Source organism: Saccoglossus kowalevskii, chromosome 3 (assembly GCF_978046115.1).
Source record: "Saccoglossus kowalevskii chromosome 3, keSacKowa6.1, whole genome shotgun sequence".
Lineage (NCBI taxonomy): Eukaryota > Metazoa > Hemichordata > Enteropneusta > Harrimaniidae > Saccoglossus > Saccoglossus kowalevskii.
The window spans coordinates 29195144-29218490 of NC_140643.1; the positions used below are offsets into that span (position 1 = coordinate 29195144).

Consider the following 23347-nt stretch of genomic DNA (forward strand, 5'->3'; position numbering starts at 1 on the left):
TACCTAATATCTAACTGCCTTACCAGTCTTAACTTAATATTCTTAACCTAATATCTAACTGCCTTACCAGTCTTAACTTAATATTCTTACCTAACATCTAACTGCCTTACCAGTCTTAACTTAATATTCTTAACCTAATATCTAACAGCCTTACCAGTCTTAACTTAATATTCTTACCTAATATCTAACTGCCTTACCAGTCTTAACTTAATATTCTTACCTAATATCTAACTGCCTTACCAGTCTTAACTTAATATTCTTACCTAATATCTAACTGCCTTACCAGTCTTAACTTAATATTCTTACCTAATATCTAACTGCCTTACCAGTCTTAACTTAATAATCTTAACCTAACATCTAACTGCCTTACCAGTCTTAACTTAATAATCTTAACCTAATATCTAACAGCCTTACCAGTCTTAACTTAATATTCTTACCTAATATCTAACTGCCTTACCAGTCTTAACTTAATATTCTTACCTAATATCTAACTGCCTTACCAGTCTTAACTTAATATTCTTACCTAATATCTAACTGCCTTACCAGTCTTAACTTAATATTCTTACCTAATATCTAACTGCCTTACCAGTCTTAACTTAATATGCTTACCTAATATCTAACTGCCTTACCAGTCTTAACTTAATATTCTTACCTAATATCTAACTGCCTTACCAGTCTTAACTTAATATTCTTACCTAATATCTAACTGCCTTACCAGTCTTAACTTAATATTCTTAACCTAATATCTAACTGCCTTACCAGTCTTAACTTAATATTCTTAACCTAATATCTAACTGCCTTACCAGTTTTTACTTAATATTCTTAACCTAACATCTAACTGCCTTACCAGTCTTAACTTAATAATCCTAACCTAATATCTAACTGCCTTACCAGTCTTAACTTAATATTCTTAACCTAATATCTAACTGCCTTACCAGTCTTAACTTAATATTCTTACCTAACATCTAACTGCCTTACCAGTCTCAACTTAATATTCTTAACCTAACATATAACTGCCTTACCAGTCTTTACTTAATATTCTTAACCTAACATCTAATTGCCTTACCAGTCTTAACTTAATAATCCTAACCTAATATCTAACTGCCTTACCAGTCTTAACTTAATATTCTTAACCTAATATCTAACTGCCTTACCAGTCTTAACTTAATATTCTTACCTAACATCTAACTGCCTTACCAGTCTTAACTTATTATTCTTACCTAATATCTAACTGTCTTACCAGTCTTAACTTAATATTCTTACCTAATATCTAACTGCCTTACCAGTCTTTACTTAATATTCTGACCTAATATCTAACTGCCTTACTAGTCTTAACTTAATATTCTTACCTAATATCTAACTGCCTTACCAGTCGTAACTTAATATTCTTAACCTAATATCTAACTGCCTTACCAGTCTTAACTTAATATTCTTACCTAATATCTAACTGTCTTACCAGTCTTAACTTAATATTCTTAACCTAACATATAACTGCCTTACCAGTCTTAACTTAATATTCTTAACCTAACATCTAACTGCCTTACCAGTCTTAACTTAATATTCTTACCTAATATCTAACTGCCTTACCAGTCTTTACTTAATCTTACCTAACATCTAACTGCCTTACCAGTCTTAACTTAATATTCTTAACCTAATACCTAACTGCCTTACCAGTCTTAACTTAATATTCTTACCTAACATCTAACTGCTCTACCAGTCTTTACTTAATATTCTTGACCTATTACCTAACAGCCTTAAACAAGTTGATCACAGATGATCGTGGGGAAGTCTGGTTGTTAAACGGTTTTGCAAGACCCCTGGCGCCCCTTTCTAGCCCAATAAAATTCGAAGGGTTCAGATTGTTAAAAAGTTAAATGACATTATGCACAAAAACGTAGAACAGTTATTTTAGAAGCATTCATTTTCGTGAAAAATTTGGAAAATCACCCGGGTAGGATTTTCCATGGATTCCCCCATGACAACGAAATGTCACACGCTGTTCTGAATGTAATATCCAGACGTTAAACGATAGTTTTAGGATTGTTGCCGTTTGGCGCTTGTTATACTTTTGCTATGCATGACGTCATTGAGACGCGCATTGCATTGTACTAAAAATATAGAATCCAACATGGCTGAGTAGCGTGACCGAAAGCAATGTGTCGACGATTCATTGATAGAGACAGACATTACATTGACGACGAGGATGAACGACCTGAAAGAAAATACCTGGTTAGTACCTAAAGTGACTGTCTGATAAATTTAAGCAAAAAAAATGTCCAGAAACTGACTGAGAAAACAGCGACGAAACAGCATGGCCGACGCACCAATGGCAGTAAACAGTTGTCACAGAAAACAAAAACCTCGAATGCCAACCGTTCACACATGCTGATGATCACAACTGGCAAAGCTTGGGAGGAGTGGTTAGGAAGCATTGAACCAGAATTTCGGTATTTTAGAATAACGGACGACGTCAAAAGATCGATGTCGGATAAAAAAAACTTATTTGCTTTAGTTTGGGGGTGGGGTTTTGACTTCAAAAAGTTTCCATCCTACAAAAACGATTTCATTTTTTAATGAATTTAAAAAAAATCTTGGAGTTTTGTAGTTTGGTTTTTTTCTATCCAATCATGGACAAAAATAACAGAAAATAAAATTAAAGCTGCAAGCAGCATCACAGGGGCCCAAGTATACATGCCATAAATAATGTCAAATGATACACATGATACACAATTAGTTTGAATGATTAGTACCATGAGGTCGAAATGCAGTTGGTTCCATATATTTATTTGAGATATAAAGGTTATTAATATATGGTCATCATCTGTTATTTTAATCAAATCTCTTGTTCAACATAGTCATGATAACACAGGATTCATCTTCCTAACTGCAACAGTGTTTGAGATACAACGATTATGCATATTAATGAGCTCACATGACCATATATGGTCATCTGTTATTTTATTCAAACCTCTTGTTTAACATCATCATAATAACACAGGTTTCATCTTCCTACCTGCAACAGTGCTTGAGATATAACAGTTATGCATATTAATGAGTTCACATGACCATATATGGTCATATGTTATTTTAATCAAATCTAAGGTTCACTGTTGTCATGATAACACAGGAATCATCTTCCTACCTGCAACAGTGCTTGAGATATAACAGTTATGCATATTAATGAGTTCACATGACCATATATGGTAATCTGTTATTTTAATGAAATTGCTTGTTCACTGTTGTCATGATAACACAGGAATCATCTTCCTAACTGCAACAGTGCTTGAGATATAGCAGCTATGCATATTAATGAGGTTAGAAGCCCCCACCCCATGGGCGTGTAGCCACATGACCTAGCCATATGCCATTCAGGGGAAAGAATGTATCTAAAGAGTAGAATACACATACAAAATTTTATTCCAATCGGACTAATACAAAACATGTAGTTGCATAATTTCAATTTTCACAAAATGCAAGATGGCGGCCAAACACCGTGACTTATCGAAAATATATTATTTTTTTCATATGCAGTTGAGGCCAGGCATGGCAAATATAAAAACATCTAGTAGATTCGTTGACTCACCTCTGAGAAACAAATGCCCAAACTTTTAATCAATTTTGCTTAAAATCCAAGATGGCGGCCAAACCATGTGACTGATCTGAAATTTTTTTTAGGTTTCTGAAAGGGTTAGTTAGAGACATGCCATGACGCAATATTTGAGATAATCGCTCAAGTGCGGCATGAGTAAAAAACTACTTCCTGTTGAGAACAAACCCAAAATGGCGGCCAAACCACGTGACCAATCATAATGAATTTCTCAAATCTAAATCTGCTCCATATGTAGAAGCTAAGTACTGAATATGAGAACATTTTACTTGGTGGTTCTGAAGAAGAAGATTTTAAAGTGTTTTTTGCCGTTTTTAGGAAAAACAAAATGGCGGGAAAAGTCACATGACCGCTAAAGTTTTTATTTCTGATATTTATTACACATGAGTTGTACTATATACCATAAAAAAATCTAGACGCCTAGACCCTCAGAAAGTGGTCAAACAGCCACTTCCGGTTTTATTTCAATCCAATATGGCTGCCAAACTAATTGGCCAATCAAAATTCTGAAAGCATGTTGCACCAGTTCACATTAGGGACTATCAGTATAGAGCATTATCAGACTATTCCGTTCAGCGGTTTTCTCAAACGGCTTGACGAAAAAAGTTACGGAAGAAAGAAGAAAGAAGAAAGAAAGAATTAAAGCCGCAAGCGGCGTCACCGGGGCCCAAGCTGACAAGATTCTGTTTCATAATTAACATGGTCACATGTTAGACAATCAGGTAGCTTGAATTATCAGTAACATGAGCTCAAAATGAAGTTGGTACCATGTATTTACCTGGTTTGGTTATCGAAATATGGTTTTCAGGATATATAATGAGCCATGTTCTTAATAATGAGATTACATAATCATATATAGCCATTTCTAATGTCAGTTACATCTTTCATTCAATGTTTTCATAATGACACTTGTTACATGTCCTGCTCTGCGACAGTGTTTTAGATATGACTGCTTTGCATATTAATGAGTTCACATGACCATATATGGTCATCTGTTATTTTTAATCAAATGTCTTGTTCACTGTTGTCATAATAACACAGGATTCATCTTCCTAACTGCAACAGTGTTTAAGATATAATGGTTATGCATATTAATGAGTTCACATGACCATATATGGTCATCTGTTATTTTAATCAAATCTCTTGTTCACTATTGTCATAATAACACAGGATTCATCTTCCTAACTGCGACAGTGTTTTATATATGACTGCTATGCATATTAATGAGTTCACATGACCATATATGGTCATTTGTTATTTTAATCGAATCTCTTGTTCAAGGTTGTCATAATAACACAGGATTCATCATCCTAACTACAGAAGAGCTTGAGTTATAACAGTTATGCATATTAATGAGGTTAGAAGCCCCCACCCCATGGGTGCCCAGCCACGTGGCCTAACAGTGTGCTATTGGGGCAAAATGATGCATCTGATGACACAAATGCACATACAAAATTTGAAAGAAATCAGACTAATACAAAACATGTAGTTGCATAATTTCTATTTTCACAAAATCCAAGATGGCGGCCAAACCACGTGACTGATCAAAATAATATTATTTTTCTCGTATGCAGCTAAGGCCAGGCATGGTAAATATAAAAACATCTAGTAGATTGGTTGAATCGTCTCTGAGAAACAAATACCCAAACTTTTGGTCAATTTTGCTTAAAATCCAAAATGGCGGCCAAACCATGTGACTGATCTGAAATTTTTTTTAGGTTTCTGAAAGGGCTTGATAAACAGATGCCATGAAGCAAAATTGAAAATATTCCCTCAAGTGTTGCCAGAGTAAAAAACTACTTCCTGTTTAGAAGAAATCCAAAATGGTGGCCAAACCACGTGACCAATCGTAAACATTTTTTCAAACGTAAATGGGATTCATATATAGAAGCTAAATACTACATATGAGAGCATTCTGCTTGGTGGTTCTGAAGAAGAAGATTTTCAAGTGTTTTTTGTCATTTTTAGGAAAAACAAAATGGCGGGAAAAGTCACATGACCGCTAAAGTTTTTATTGCTGATATTTATTACACATGAGTTGTACTATATACCATAAAAAAATCTAGACGCCTAGACCCTCAGAAAGTGGTCAAACAGCCACTTCCGGTTTTATTTCAATCCAATATGGCTGCCAAACTAATTGTCCAATCGAAATTCTGAAAGCATGTTGCACCAGTTCACATTATGGACTATCAGCATAGAGCATTATCAGACCATTCTGTTCAGCGGTTTTCTCAAACAACTTGACGAAAAAAGTTACGGAAGAAAGAAAGAAAGAAGAAAGAAGAAAAAACCGGACAATAAGAATAGGGGCCTCGCCCTTCAGGCTTGGGCCCCTAAAAAACCGGACAATAAGAATAGGGGCCTCGCCCTTTGGGCTTGGGCCCCTAAAGAAGAAAGAAGAAGAAAAAACCGGACAATAAGAATAGGGGCCTCGCCCTTTGGGCTTGGGCCCCTAAAAAACCGAACAATAAGAATAGGGGCCTCGCCCTTTGGGCTTGGGCCCCTAATAAAGCCGCAAGCGGCGTCACCGGGGCCCAAGCTGATAAGATTCTGTTTCATAATTAATGAGGTCACATGTTAGACAATCAGCTGCAGGGAGATTGTATTATCAGTAACATGAGGTCGAAATGAAGTTGGTACCATGTATTTACCTGGTTTGGTTATCGAAATATGGTTTTCAGGATATATAATGAGCCATGTTCTTATGCACAATAATGAGATTACATAATCATATATAGCCATTTCTAATGTCAGTTACATCTTTCATTCAATGTCTTCATAATGACACTACTTACATGTCCTGCTCTGCGATAGTGTTTCAGATATGACTGCTATGTATATTAATGAGTTCACATGACCATATATGGTCATCTGTTATTTTTAAACAAATCTCTTGTTCACTGTTGTAATAATAACACAGGATTCATCTTCCTAACTGCGACAGTGTTTTAGATATGACTGCTATGCATATTAATGAGTTCACATGACCATATATGGTTATCTGTTATTTTAATCAGATCTCTTGTTCACTTGTTGTCATAATGACACAGGATTCATCTTCCTAACTGCAACAGTGTTTGAGATATAACGATTACGCATATTAATGAGCTCACATGACTATATATGGTCATCTGTTATTTTAATTAAATCTTTTGTTCAATGTTGTCATAATAACACAGGATTCCACTTCCAAACTGCAACAGTGTTTGAGATATGACAGTTATGCATATTAATGAGCTCACATGACCATATATGGTCATTTGTTATTTTAATCGAATCTCTTGTTCAACGTTGTCATAATAACACAGGATTCATCATCCTAACTACAACAGTGCTTGAGTTATAACAGTTATGCATATTAATAAGGTTAGAAGCCCCCACCCCATGGGTGCCCAGCCACGTGGCCTAACAGTGTGCTATTGGGGTAAAATGATCCATCTGATGACACAAATGCACATACAAAATTTGAAAGAAATCAGACTAATACAAAACATGTAGTTGCATAATTTCTATTTTCACAAAATCCAAGATGGCGGCCAAACCACGTGACTGATCAAAATAATATTATTTTTCTCGTATGCAGCTAAGGCCAGACATGGTAAATATAAAAACATCTAGTAGATTGGTTGAATCGTCTCTGAGAAACAAATACCCAAACTTTTGGTCAATTTTGCTTAAAATCCAAAATGGCGGCCAAACCATGTGACTGATCTGAATTTTTTTTTAGGTTTCTGAAAGGGCTTGATACATAGATGCCATGAAGCAAAACTGAAAATATTCCCCCAAGTGTTGCCAGAGTAAAAAACTACTTCCTGTTTAGAAGAAATCCAAAATGGTGGCCAAACCACGTGACCAATCGTAAACATTTTTTCAAACATAAATGGTATTCATATATAGAAGCTAAATACTACATATGAGAGCATTCTGCTTGGTGGTTCTGAAGAAGAAGATTTTAAAGTGTTTTTTGCCGTTTTTAGGAAAAACAAAATGGCGGGAAAAGTCACATGACCGCTAAAGTTTTTATTGCTGATATTTATTACACATGAGTTGTACTATATACCATAAAAAAATCTAGAAGCCTAGACCCTCAGAAAGTGGTCAAACAGCCACTTCCGGTTTTATTTCAATCCAATATGGCTGCCAAACTAATTGGGCAATCAAAATTCTGAAAGCATGTTGCACTAGGTCACATTAGGGACTATAAGTATAGAGCTTTTTCAGACTATTCAGTTTAGCAGTTTTCTCAAACGGCTTGACGAAAGAAGTTGTGGAAGAAAGAAGAAGAAGAAGAAGAAGAAAGAAGAAGAAAAAACCGGACAATAAGAATAGGGGCCTCGCCCTTTGGGCTTGGGCCCCTAATTAAAGCCGCAAGCGGCGTCACCGGGGCCCAAGCTGATAAGATTCTGTTTCATAATTAATGAGGTCACATGTTAGACAATCAGCTGCAGGTAGATTGTATTATCAGTAACATGAGGTCGAAATGAAGTTGGTACCATGTATTTACCTGGTTTGGTTATCGAAATATGGTTTTCAGGATATATAATGAGCCATGTTCTTAATAATGAGATTACATAATCATATATAGCCATTTCTAATGTCAGTTACATCTTTCATTCAATGTCTTCATAATGACACTTGTTACACATCCTGCTCTGCGACAGTGTTTTAGATATGACTGCTTTGCATATTAATGAGTTCACATGACCATATATGGTCATCGGTTATTTTAATCAAATCTCTTGTTCACTGTTGTCATAATAACACAGAATTCATCTTCCTAACTGCAACAGTGTTTAAGATATAATGGTTATGCATATTAATGAGTTCACATGACCATATATGGTCATCTGTTATTTTAATCAAATCTCTTGTTCACTGTTGTCATGATAACACAGGAATCATCTTCCTTACTACAACAGTGTTTGAGATATAATGGTTATGCATATTAATGAGTTCACATGACCATATATGGTAATCTGTTATTTTAATGAAATCAATTGTTTAATGTTGTCACAATAACACAGGTTTCATCTTCCTAACTCCAACAGTGCTTGAGATATATCAGTTATGCATATTAATGAGGTTAGAAGCCCCCACCCCTTAGGCGCTTGGCGACAAAACCCAGCCACGTGCCATTCGGTTGAAAGAATGCATCTCATGAGTAGAATGCACATGTACAATTTTAGCCAAATCGGACAAATACAACACATGTAAATGCACAAGGTTTGTTTTCATAAAATCCAAGATGGCGGCCAAACCATGTGACTGATCAAAATAATATTATTTTTCTCATATGGAGCTAAGGCCAGGCATGGTAAATATGAAAACATCTATTACATTGGTTGAATCACCTCTGAGAAACAAATGCCCAAACTTTTGGTCAATTTTGCTTAAAATCCAAGATGGCGGCCAAACCATGTGACTGATCTGAAATCTTTTTTAGGTTTCTGAAAGGGTTTGATATACAGATGCCATGAAGCAAAATTGAAAATAATCCCTCAAGTGTTGCCAGAGTAAAAAACTACTTCCTGTTTAGAAGAAATCCAAAATGGTGGCCAAACCACGTGACCAATCGTAATAATTTTTTCAAACGTAAATGGGATTCATATATAGAAGCTAAATACAACATATGAGAGCATTCTGCTAGGTGGTTCTGAAGAAGAAGATTTTCAAGTGTTTTTTGCCGTTTTTAGGAAAAACAAAATGGCGGGAAAAGTCACGTGACCGCTAAAGTTTTTATTGCTGATATCTATTACACATGAGTTGCACTATATACCATAAAAAAAATCTAGACGCCTAGACCCTCAGAAAGTGGTCAAACAGCCACTTCCGGTTTTATTTCAATCCAATATGGCTGCCAAACTAATTGACCAATCTAAATTCTGAAAGCATGTTGCACCAGTTCACATTAGGGACTATCAGAATAGAGCATTATCAGACCATTCCGTTCAGCGGTTTTCTCAAACGGCTTGACGAAAAAAGTTACGGCGGAAAGAAGAAAGAAAGATTAAAGCCGCAAGCGGCGTCACCGGGGCCCAAGCTGATAAGATTCTGTTTCATAATTAATGAGGTCACATGTTACACAATCAGGTAGCTTGAATTATCAGTAACATGAGGTCGAAATGAAGTTGGTACCATGTATTTACCTGGTTTGGTTATCGAAATATGGTTTTCAGGATATATAATGAGCCATGTTCTTATGCACAATAATGAGATTACATAATCATATATAGCCATTTCTAATGTCAGTTACATCTTTCATTCAATGTCTTCATAATGACACTAGTTACATGTCCTGCTCTGCGACAGTGTTTCAGATATGACTGCTATGCATATTAATGAGTTTACATGACCATATATGGTCATCTGTTATTTTAATCAAATCTCTTGTTCACTGTTGTCATAATAACACAGGATTCATCTTCCTAACTGCAACAGTGTTTGAGATATAATGGTTATGCATATTAATGAGTTCACATGACCATATATGGTCATCTGTTATTTTAATCAAATCTCTTGTTCACTGTTGTCATAATAACACAGGATTCATCTTCCTAACTGCAACAGTGTTTAAGATATAATGGTTATGCATATTAATGAGTTCACATGACCATATATGGTCATCTGTTATTTTAATCAAATCTCTTGTTCAACGTTGTCATAATAACACAGGATTCATCACCCTAACTGCGACAGTGCTTGAGTTATAACAGTTATGCATATTAATGAGGTTAGAAGCCCCCACCCCATGGGTGCCCAGCCACGTGGCCTAGCAGTGTGCTATTGGGGCAAAATGATGCATCTGATGACACAAATGCATATACAAAATTTGAAAGAAATCAGACTAATACAAAACATGTAGTTGCATAATGTCTATTTTCACAAAATCCAAGATGGCGGCCAAACCACGTGACTGATCAAAATAATATTATTTTTCTCATATGGAGCTAACGGCAGGTATGGTAAATATAAAAACATCTAGTAGATTGGTTGAATCGTCTCTGAGAAACAAATACCCAAACTTTTGGTCAATTTTCCTCAAAATCCAAAATGGCGGCCAAACCATGTGACTGATCTGAATTTTTTTTTAGATTTTTGAAAGGGTTTGATACACTGATGCCATGAAGCAAAATTGAAAATAATCCCTCAAGTGTTGCCAGAGTAAAAAACTACTTCCTGTTTAGAAGAAATCCAAAATGGTGGCCAAACCACGTGACCAATCGTAAAAAAATGTTCAAACCTAAATGGGATTCATATATAGAAGCTAAATACTACATATGAGAGCATTCTACTTGGTGGTTCTGAAGAAGAAGATTTTTAAGTGTTTTTTGCTGTTTTTAGGAAAAACAAAATGGCGGGAAAAGTCACATGACCGCTAAAGTTTTTATTGCTGATATTTATTACACATGAGTTGTACTATATACCATAAAAAAATCTAGACGCCGAGACCCTCAGAAAGTGGTCAAACAGCCACTTCCGGTTTTATTTCAATCCAATATGGCTGCCAAACTAATTGACCAATCAAAATTCTGAAAGCATGTTGCACCAGTTCACATTAGGGACTATCAGTATAGAACATTACCAGACCATTCTGTTCAGCGGTTTTCTCAAACGGCTTGACGAAAAAAGTTACGGAAGAAAGAAAGAAAGAAGAAAGAAGAAAAAACCGGACAATAAGAATAGGGGCCTCGCCCTTCAGGCTTGGGCCCCTAAAAAAACCGGACAATAAGAATAGGGGCCTCGCCCTTCGGGCTTGGGCCCCTAAAGAAAGAAAGAAGAATTAAAGCTGCAAGCAGCATCACAGGGGCCCAAGTATACATGCCATAAATAATGTCAAATGATACACATGATACACAATAAGTTTGAATGATTAGTACCATGAGGTCGAAATGCAGTTGGTTCCATATATTTATTTGAGATATAAAGGTTATTAATATATGGTCATCATCTGTTATTTTAATCAAATCTCTTGTTCAACATAGTCATGATAACACAGGATTCATCTTCCTAACTGCAACAGTGTTTGAGATACAACGATTATGCATATTAATGAGCTCACATGACCATATATGGTCATCTGTTATTTTATTCAAATCTCTTGTTTAACATCATCATAATAACACAGGTTTCATCTTCCTACCTGCAACAGTGCTTGAGATATAACAGTTATGCATATTAATGAGTTCACATGACCATATATGGTCATATGTTATTTTAATCAAATCTAAGGTTCACTGTTGTCATGATAACACAGGAATCATCTTCCTACCTGCAACAGTGCTTGAGATATAACAGTTATGCATATTAATGAGTTCACATGACCATATATGGTAATCTGTTATTTTAATGAAATTGCTTGTTCACTGTTGTCATGATAACACAGGAATCATCTTCCTAACTGCAACAGTGCTTGAGATATAGCAGCTATGCATATTAATGAGGTTAGAAGCCCCCACCCCATGGGCGTGTAGCCACATGACCTAGCCATATGCCATTCAGGGGAAAGAATGTATCTAAAGAGTAGAATACACATACAAAATTTTATTCCAATCGGACTAATACAAAACATGTAGTTGCATAATTTCAATTTTCACAAAATGCAAGATGGCGGCCAAACACCGTGACTTATCGAAAATATATTATTTTTTTCATATGCAGTTGAGGCCAGGCATGGCAAATATAAAAACATCTAGTAGATTCGTTGACTCACCTCTGAGAAACAAATGCCCAAACTTTTAATCAATTTTGCTTAAAATCCAAGATGGCGGCCAAACCATGTGACTGATCTGAAATTTTTTTTAGGTTTCTGAAAGGGTTAGTTAGAGACATGCCATGACGCAATATTTGAGATAATCGCTCAAGTGCGGCATGAGTAAAAAACTACTTCCTGTTGAGAACAAACCCAAAATGGCGGCCAAACCACGTGACCAATCATAATGAATTTCTCAAATCTAAATCTGCTCCATGTGTAGAAGCTAAGTACTGAATATGAGAACATTTTACTTGGTGGTTCTGAAGAAGAAGATTTTAAAGTGTTTTTTGCCGTTTTTAGGAAAAACAAAATGGCGGGAAAAGTCACATGACCGCTAAAGTTTTTATTTCTGATATTTATTACACATGAGTTGTACTATATACCATAAAAAAATCTAGACGCCTAGACCCTCAGAAAGTGGTCAAACAGCCACTTCCGGTTTTATTTCAATCCAATATGGCTGCCAAACTAATTGGCCAATCAAAATTCTGAAAGCATGTTGCACCAGTTCACATTAGGGACTATCAGTATAGAGCATTATCAGACTATTCCGTTCAGCGGTTTTCTCAAACGGCTTGACGAAAAAAGTTACGGAAGAAAGAAGAAAGAAGAAAGAAAGAATTAAAGCCGCAAGCGGCGTCACCGGGGCCCAAGCTGACAAGATTCTGTTTCATAATTAATGTGGTCACATGTTAGACAATCAGGTAGCTTGTATTATCAGTAACAAGAGGTCGAAATGAAATTGGTACCATGTATTTACGTGGTTTGGTTATCGAAATAGGGTTTTCAGGATATATAATGAGCCATGTTCTTATGCACAATAATGAGATTACATAATCATATATAGCCATTTCTAATGTCAGTTACATCTTTCATTCAATGTCTTCATAATGACACTAGTTACATGTCCAGCTCTGCGACAGTGTTTCAGATATGACTGCTATTCATATTAATGAGTTCACATGACCATATATGGTCATCTGTTATTTTAATCAAATCTCTTGTTCAGTGTTGTCATAATAACACAGGATTCATCTTCCTAACTGCAACAGTGTTTAAGATATAATGGTTATGCATATTAATGAGTTCACATGACCATATATGGTCATCTGTTATTTTAATCAAATCTCTTGTTCACTGTTGTCATAATAACACAGGATTCATCTTCCTAACTGCAACAGTGTTTAAGATATAATGGTTATGCATATTAATGAGGTTAGAAGCCCCCACCCCATGGGCGCGTAGCCACACGACCTAGCCATGTGACATTCAGGGAAAAGAATGCGACTTTTGAGTAGAATTGACATACACAATTTTAGCCAAATCTGACCAATACAACACATGTAATTGCACAAGTTTCATTTTCACAAAATCCAAGATGGCGGCCAAACCACGTGACTTATCGAAAATATATTATTTTTCTCACATGTAGCAATGTTCAGGCATGTTATATTCAAAACCAGCAGTTAATTGGTTTAATCACATCTGAGAAACAAATGCCCAAACTTTTGGTCAATTTTGCCAAAAATCCAAGATGGCGGGCAAACCATGTGACTGATCTGAAATCTTTTTTAGATTTCTGAAAGAGTTTGATATACTGATGCCATGCAGCAATATTGAACGTAATCCCTCAAGTGTGGCATGAGTAAAAAACTACTTCCTGTTTAGAAGAAACCCAAAATGGCGGCCAAACCATGTGACCAATCATAACAATTTTTTCAAACGTAAATGGGCTTCATATATAGAAGCTTAATACTACATATGATAGCATTCTGCTTGGTGGTTCTGAAGAAGAAGATTTTTTAGTGTTTTTTGCCGTTTTTAGGAAAAACAAAATGGCGGGAAAAGTCACATGACCGCTAAAGTTTTTATTGCTGATATCTATTACACATGAGTTGTACTATATACCATAAAAAAATCTAGACGCCTAGACCCTCAGAAAGTGGTCAAACAGCCACTTCCGGTTTTATTTCATTACAACATGGCTGCCAAACTAATTGACCAATCGAAATTCTGAAAGCATGTTGCACCAGTTCACATTAGGGACTATCAGTAGAGAGCATTTTCAGACTATTCAGTTCAGCAGTTTTCTCAAACGGCTTGACGAAAGAAGTTGTGGAAGAAAGAAGAAGAAAGAAGAAAAAACCGAACAATAAGAATAGGGGCCTCGCCCTTTGGGCTTGGGCCCCTAATTAAAGCCGCAAGCGGCGTCACCGGGGCCCAAGCTGATAAGATTCTGTTTCATAATTAATGAGGTCACATGTTAGACAATCAGCTGCAGGTAGATTGTATTATCAGTAACATGAGGTCGAAATGAAGTTGGTACCATGTATTTACCTGGTTTGGTTATCGAAATATGGTTTTCAGGATATATAATGAGCCATGTTCTTAATAATGAGATTACATAATCATATATAGCCATTTCTAATGTCAGTTACATCTTTCATTCAATGTCTTCATAATGACACTTGTTACACATCCTGCTCTGCGACAGTGTTTTAGATATGACTGCTTTGCATATTAATGAGTTCACATGACCATATATGGTCATCGGTTATTTTAATCAAATCTCTTGTTCACTGTTGTCATAATAACACAGAATTCATCTTCCTAACTGCAACAGTGTTTAAGATATAATGGTTATGCATATTAATGAGTTCACATGACCATATATGGTCATCTGTTATTTTAATCAAATCTCTTGTTCACTGTTGTCATGATAACACAGGAATCATCTTCCTTACTACAACAGTGTTTGAGATATAATGGTTATGCATATTAATGAGTTCACATGACCATATATGGTAATCTGTTATTTTAATGAAATCAATTGTTTAATGTTGTCACAATAACACAGGTTTCATCTTCCTAACTCCAACAGTGCTTGAGATATATCAGTTATGCATATTAATGAGGTTAGAAGCCCCCACCCCTTAGGCGCTTGGCGACAAAACCCAGCCACGTGCCATTCGGTTGAAAGAATGCATCTCATGAGTAGAATGCACATGTACAATTTTAGCCAAATCGGACAAATACAACACATGTAAATGCACAAGGTTTGTTTTCATAAAATCCAAGATGGCGGCCAAACCATGTGACTGATCAAAATAATATTATTTTTCTCATATGGAGCTAAGGCCAGGCATGGTAAATATGAAAACATCTATTACATTGGTTGAATCACCTCTGAGAAACAAATGCCCAAACTTTTGGTCAATTTTGCTTAAAATCCAAGATGGCGGCCAAACCATGTGACTGATCTGAAATCTTTTTTAGGTTTCTGAAAGGGTTTGATATACAGATGCCATGAAGCAAAATTGAAAATAATCCCTCAAGTGTTGCCAGAGTAAAAAACTACTTCCTGTTTAGAAGAAATCCAAAATGGTGGCCAAACCACGTGACCAATCGTAATAATTTTTTCAAACGTAAATGGGATTCATATATAGAAGCTAAATACAACATATGAGAGCATTCTGCTAGGTGGTTCTGAAGAAGAAGATTTTCAAGTGTTTTTTGCCGTTTTTAGGAAAAACAAAATGGCGGGAAAAGTCACGTGACCGCTAAAGTTTTTATTGCTGATATCTATTACACATGAGTTGCACTATATACCATAAAAAAAATCTAGACGCCTAGACCCTCAGAAAGTGGTCAAACAGCCACTTCCGGTTTTATTTCAATCCAATATGGCTGCCAAACTAATTGACCAATCTAAATTCTGAAAGCATGTTGCACCAGTTCACATTAGGGACTATCAGAATAGAGCATTATCAGACCATTCCGTTCAGCGGTTTTCTCAAACGGCTTGACGAAAAAAGTTACGGCGGAAAGAAGAAAGAAAGAAAAAACCGGACAATAAGAATAGGGGCCTCGCCCTTCGGGCTTGGGCCCCTAAAGAAAGAAAGAAGAATTAAAGCTGCAAGCAGCATCACAGGGGCCCAAGTATACATGCCATAAATAATGTCAAATGATACACATGATACACAATAAGTTTGAATGATTAGTACCATGAGGTCGAAATGCAGTTGGTTCCATATATTTATTTGAGATATAAAGGTTATTAATATATGGTCATCATCTGTTATTTTAATCAAATCTCTTGTTCAACATAGTCATGATAACACAGGATTCATCTTCCTAACTGCAACAGTGTTTGAGATACAACGATTATGCATATTAATGAGCTCACATGACCATATATGGTCATCTGTTATTTTATTCAAATCTCTTGTTTAACATCATCATAATAACACAGGTTTCATCTTCCTACCTGCAACAGTGCTTGAGATATAACAGTTATGCATATTAATGAGTTCACATGACCATATATGGTCATATGTTATTTTAATCAAATCTAAGGTTCACTGTTGTCATGATAACACAGGAATCATCTTCCTACCTGCAACAGTGCTTGAGATATAACAGTTATGCATATTAATGAGTTCACATGACCATATATGGTAATCTGTTATTTTAATGAAATTGCTTGTTCACTGTTGTCATGATAACACAGGAATCATCTTCCTAACTGCAACAGTGCTTGAGATATAGCAGCTATGCATATTAATGAGGTTAGAAGCCCCCACCCCATGGGCGTGTAGCCACATGACCTAGCCATATGCCATTCAGGGGAAAGAATGTATCTAAAGAGTAGAATACACATACAAAATTTTATTCCAATCGGACTAATACAAAACATGTAGTTGCATAATTTCAATTTTCACAAAATGCAAGATGGCGGCCAAACCACGTGACTTATCGAAAATATATTATTTTTTTCATATGCAGTTGAGGCCAGGCATGGTAAATATAAAAACATCTAGTAGATTCGTTGAATCACCTCTGAGAAACAAATGCCCAAACTTTTGATCAATTTTGTTTAAAATCCAAGATGGCGGCGAAACCATGTGACTGATCTGAAATTTTTTTTAGGTTTCTGAAAGGGTTAGATAGGGACATGCCATGACGCAATATTTGAGATTAACGCTCAAGTGTGGCATGAGTAAAAAACTACTTCCTGTTGAGAACAAATCCAAAATGGCAGCCAAACCACGTGACCAATCATAATGAATTTCTCAAATCTAAATCTGCTCCATATGTAGAAGCTAAGTACTGAATATGAGAACATTTTACTTGGCAGTTCTGAAGAAGAAGATTTTAAAGTGTTTTTTGCCGTTTTTAGGAAAAACAAAATGGCGGGAAAAGTCACATGACCGCTAAAGTTTTTATTTCTGATATTTATTACACATGAGTTGTACTATATACCATAAAAAAATCTAGACGCCTAGACCCTCAGAAAGTGGTCAAACAGCCACTTCCGGTTTTATTTCAATCCAATATGGCTGCCAAACTAATTGGCCAATCAAAATTCTGAAAGCATGTTGCACCAGTTCACATTAGGGACTATCAGTATAGAGCATTATCAGACCATTCCGTTCAGCGGTTTTCTCAAACGGCTTGACGAAAAAAGTTACGGAAGAAAGAAAGAAGAAAGAAGAAGAAGAAATTAAAGCCGCAAGCGGCGTCACCGGGGCCCAAGCTGATAAGATTCTGTTTCATGATTAATGAGGTCACATGTCAGACAATCAGCTGCAGGTAGATTGTATTATCAGTAACATGAGGTCGAAATGAAGTTGGTACCATGTATTTACCTCGTTTGGTTATTGAAATATGGTTTTCAGGATATATAATGAGCCATGTTCTTATGCACAATAATGAGATTACATAATCATATATAGCCATTTCTAATGTCAGTTACATCTTTCATTCAATGTCTTCATAGTGACACGAGTTACATGTCCTGCTCTGCAACTGTGTTTTAGATATGACTGCTTTGCATATTAATGAGTTCACATGACCATATATGGTCATCTGTTATTTTAATCAAATTTCTTGTTCACTGTTGTCATAATAACACAGGATTCATCTTCCTAACTGCAACAGTGTTTAAGATATAATGGTTATGCATATTAATGAGTTCACATGACCATATATGGTCATCTGTTATTTTAATCAAATCTCTTGTTCACTGTTGTCATAATAACACAGGATTCATCTTCCTAACTGCGACAGTGTTTTAGATATGACTGCTATGCATATTAATGAGTTCACATGACCATATATGGTTATCTGTTAATTTAATCAAATCTCTTGTTCATTGTTGTCATAATGACACAGGATTTATCTTCCTAACTGCAACAGTGTTTTAGATATAATGGTTATGCATATTAATGAGTTCACATGACCATATATGGTTATCTGTTATTTTAATCAAATCTCTTGTTCACTGTTGTCATAATGACACAGGATTCATCTTCCTAACTGCAACAGTGTTTGAGATATAACGATTACGCATATTAATGAGCTCACGTGACTATATATGGTCATCTGTTATTTTAATCAAATCTTTTGTTCAATGTTGTCATAATAACACAGGATTCCACTTCCTAACTGCAACAGTGTTTGAGATATGACAGTTATGCATATTAATGAGCTCACATGACCATATATGGTCATTTGTTATTTTAATCGAATCTCTTGTTCAAGGTTGTCATAATAACACAGGATTCATCATCCTAACTACAACAGTGCTTGAGTTATAACAGTTATGCATATTAATGAGGTTAGAAGCCCCCACCCCATGGGTGCCCAGCCACGAGGCCTAACAGTGTGCTATTGGGTCAAAATTATGCATCTGATGACACAAATGCACATACAAAATTTGAAAGAAATCAGACTAATACAAAACATGTAGTTGCATAATTTCTATTTTCACAAAATCCAAGATGGCGGCCAAACCACGTGACTGATCAAAGTAATATTATTTTTCTCGTATGCAGCTAAGGCCAGGCATGGTAAATATAGAAACGTCTAGTAGATTGGTTGAATCGTCTCTGAGAAACAAATACCCAAACTTTTGGTCAATTTTGCTTAAAATCCAAAATGGCGGCCAAACCATGTGACTGATCTGAAATTTTTTTTAGGTTTCTGAAAGGGCTTGATACACAGATGCCATGAAGCAAAATTGAAAATACTCCCTCAAGTGTTGCCAGAGTAAAAAACTACTTCCTGTTTAGAAGAAATCCAAAATGGTGGCCAAACCACGTGACCAATCGTAAACATTTTTTCAAACATAAATGGGATTCATATAAAGAAGCTAAATACTACATATGAGTGCATTCTGCTTGGTAGTTCTGAAGAAGAAGATTTTTAAGTGTTTTTTGCCGTTTTTAGGAAAAACAAAATGGCGGGAAAAGTCACATGACCGCTAAAGTTTTTATTGCTGATATTTATTACACATGAGTTGTACTATATACCATAAAAAAATCTAGACGCCTAGACCCTCAGAAAGTGGTCAAACAGCCACTTCCGGTTTTATTTCAATCCAATATGGCTGCCAAACTAATTGACCAATCGAAATTCTGAAAGCATGTTGCACCAGTTCACATTAGGGACTATAAGTATAGAGCATTTTCAGACTATTAAGTTCAGCAGTTTTCTCAAACGGCTTGACGAAAAAAGTTACGGAAGAAAGAAAGAAGAAAGAAAAAACCGGACAATAAGAATAGGGGCCTCGCCCTTCAGGCTTGGGCCCCTAAAAACCGAACAATAAGAATAGGGGCCACGCCCTACAGGCTTGGGCCCCTAAAAAACCGAACAATAAGAATAGGGGCCACGCCCTACAGGCTTGGGCCCCTAAAAAACATCCAAGACTAGAAAATGGTTTTGGTCGAGTGTAAATATGTGTGTTAAATCACAGGCACTCGAAACGTTTCTTGGATAATAAACAAATGACCTAAAGTGGGATCGGCATAGTTAGTCAGTCGCTGGTACATTTCCCTATTACTCATATAATAACACAAGGTAGGAAAGCGTTGACACCATGACTTCGAAATTTCCCCAAAATAACATAATTTTCGAAATGATATCGATGGAAACTATCAATTGACTTATATTACCTTTATTCAAACTAAAACGGGTTAAATCCTGTGAAAATCGAAACATCAGAGCAAAAAGGACAAATCAATCTACGCAGGTATTTGAAGCAGTGACCCAAGCTTGCGCACTACTGCGTCATCAAAAAACGATGCAGATGTTTTTTTATATTGCGAACTATTAGCTAAATTTTTATTTTACAGGAAAATTCAATTTAAAAATACAGCATATAATGATACAACATACAACAATACAATATTAAAATTTTGAGACGATGAAGTGTGCGCATACATGTTTGGAACTGCGCATGCTCAGGTCTCCACGAAGTCCGAAAACGGGGACTTATAATTCGGTCTCCGTCCGTCCGTGCATCTGTGCGTCCGTCCGGAGTCATATCTCAGAATCCCTTGGGCCGATTCCGTTCATTCTTTGCATGTGCCTAGTACTTTATGTGGGCATATGCACATGCAGTGGTTTAGCGATTCAATTCACAATGGCCGACTGGCAGCCATCTTGTTTTTTGAAAATGTTGTATTTTTGACATGCTTTGTCAGTTTTCATTCGAATTTGGCACATACATGTACTTTATATATGTTAGAATGCATGTTCATGACATTTTGTTTCAAAATCTGGTCAAGGATGGCCGATTGACAGCCATCTGACTTTTTGGCCTTACTGCTATATTTCCACAATTTATGTACCATTTTCATTCATATTTGGCACATACATCATACATATCAGTGTGTTTCATAATCAGGTCAAAGATGGCCGAATAACGGCTGTTTTTATTTTTGGCCTTATTACTACTACAAGGAAAACATGTTTTGATGTAAATAAACAATCTGTTATATATGCCACGACCCCTCCGCTTTAATATGACAAGCACAAAGAGTACAATTTATTTTTACCTGCAGTTTATTTGATGATTTTCCATCCAACTGCAAGATTATTTAAAATAAAAAATATTGTTTGAGATAATGTTTTCTATTGATTAAAATAATTACACCATTTGTCTATCTACCAATTGCATCTTGTCATAAATCATATTATGTATTTCTCTCCAGGTATGGTTTCATAAACAGAGTGGTGTATACGGAAATCCAGTGATTCCCACACACCCAGTAGTACTAGTGGTATTCAAGGCTTTGATGTGAGTTATGTATTAAGTCATAATGACAAAGAGCATACTAAATCACTACTTCCCGATGTTACTAGTTATGAATTACCAATCAAAACAGAAAGGTAAGAACTATGTACTGTAAAGGGGGTAATTATTCACTGGGTTTTAATTTAGCTTATTTCGCTGACTGGAAAAATGCGCTAAATTAAAACACAGTGAATATGTAAAATTTAGCATAGGACACATTATCTAAATGACGAAACCGTGAATTTAAAACCCACTGAATATGCCTGAAATGGTAAATCAGTGAAATTTAAACCCAGTGAAAATTAGTCATTTTACAGTATGTGCCTAGTATGTATGGATGCTAAATGTACACTTCAGATAATGTCACAAACCATAATAGTGCCAATATCAGGATTTATGAAAATGGACACTTTCAGTATCTGTGACTTGCATGCTTTACCCCAGACCATTCGTCCCGGTGTTATCGCTATCGCCACACGAGACTCCAGCTTGTCTCCTATACAATTTTCCTTCCGCCCACTTAATTTTAATATTCATATGACCTTTTCACTGACATCAATAGCCAATCGCATTCGACCGCGGACGTCACTCTAAATAAACAACTGAATAAATTAATATACCATATTTGGAAGATAGCGAGTAAATTCAACGTTGTTGGTGTGTTCCTTCGGGTTCCGAAGTCGCACGAAACGAGTTCATGTTCCGTTATCTTCCGCAAGTAAAACAGGTCGATATGTATTAAACATGGCATTTGTTTTCTTGTTTTAACCCCCTTATTACGCAAGCTTCCGTCGAAGTGGTGTTTTTTTCGACGATTTGTGGCATGTTGCAAAACGAACGAAACATTGCGGCATTCTTAGCGGTGGATAAGGAATCGACTATGTCGTCACATTTATGTCTCGTTTGAAAGAGAATAAACAACCGCTCAGAAAAATATGTTGCTAATATTTAAGTGCGGTGCCTTGAAATCGCCTTCCCGACGTCCAAATTTCAAAAGGATGTTCGATTTGCAATGACGACCGTTCATATGTACTAGGCGACGTTACTAATTACTACTAAGGTCGGTGTTTGCATTAAGAATTATAGAACAAAAGATCAGCAAAGCGGTGCTTTTGTCGGCGATTTTGTCAAAGGGAATATTGATAAAATGTTGCAAAACAGAATCGCGAGTTGGGTGAAAAATTGCGCCGGCGGCATTCTCAGCGATGGCGACACCCGAGAAACACCGTGTCACGGTGCATTCGTGCATCAGTACACCGAAGAAATACATACATATTGTTGCGGACGACTATTGTAGACTGTGTTCGTGTAGTCTTCGAGTTTGTGGACAGTTAAAGTCGTGTGTGAATTTATTCAAGCCAGGAAAAGCAGGAGGGATAACTTATGGAAATCGTCTTTCCAATTTGATCCAGTGCGACGTTGTGAAAGGAGCGACTCTGTCGTCTCATCTATGTCTAGTTTGTAAGAGAAAGATTGATAGCGCAGAAAAATCCGCCAATAATGTAAAACAGTGGCGTGAAATTGTCAGTCATTCTAATATCTCCCAACCTGTGAACGAAAGGGTTAAGCGTGCTGCCTTGAAATCGCCTGCCAAAACTAAAATGGCGCGTGTCACGTGACTTTGTTTACTAAAGATAGCGTGGGCGTTTTATTGACACTCAACTCATTAGTATTCCACCAATCACAGCTACATCTACTTTCTGGATGTGCGCAGTCAAATTGTATAGGAGACAAGCTGGAGTCTCGTGTGGCGATAGCGATAACACCGGGACGAATGGTCTGGGGTATGCATGCTTGTGATGATATCAATGACAAGTTGACATTAATCTTTATGGACTGGATATGGCTGAACACCTGAGCTTGAAAGGACGTCTAAGCCGTACGACCGAGGGTAGCAAAAGCCATA

At 36.3% G+C, this 23347-nt stretch overlaps 1 long non-coding RNA gene across 1 annotated transcript; it reads left to right on the forward strand.

Annotated features, from left to right (window-relative positions):
- Positions 1-2110: 2110 nt before the first annotated feature.
- On the forward strand, positions 2111-21530 carry LOC146747716 (uncharacterized). The gene is made up of 2 exons (XR_014928977.1): positions 2111-2229; positions 21359-21530. It is a non-coding gene; the product is annotated as an uncharacterized LOC146747716 (long non-coding RNA).
- The last annotated feature ends 1817 nt before the right edge of the window (positions 21531-23347 follow it).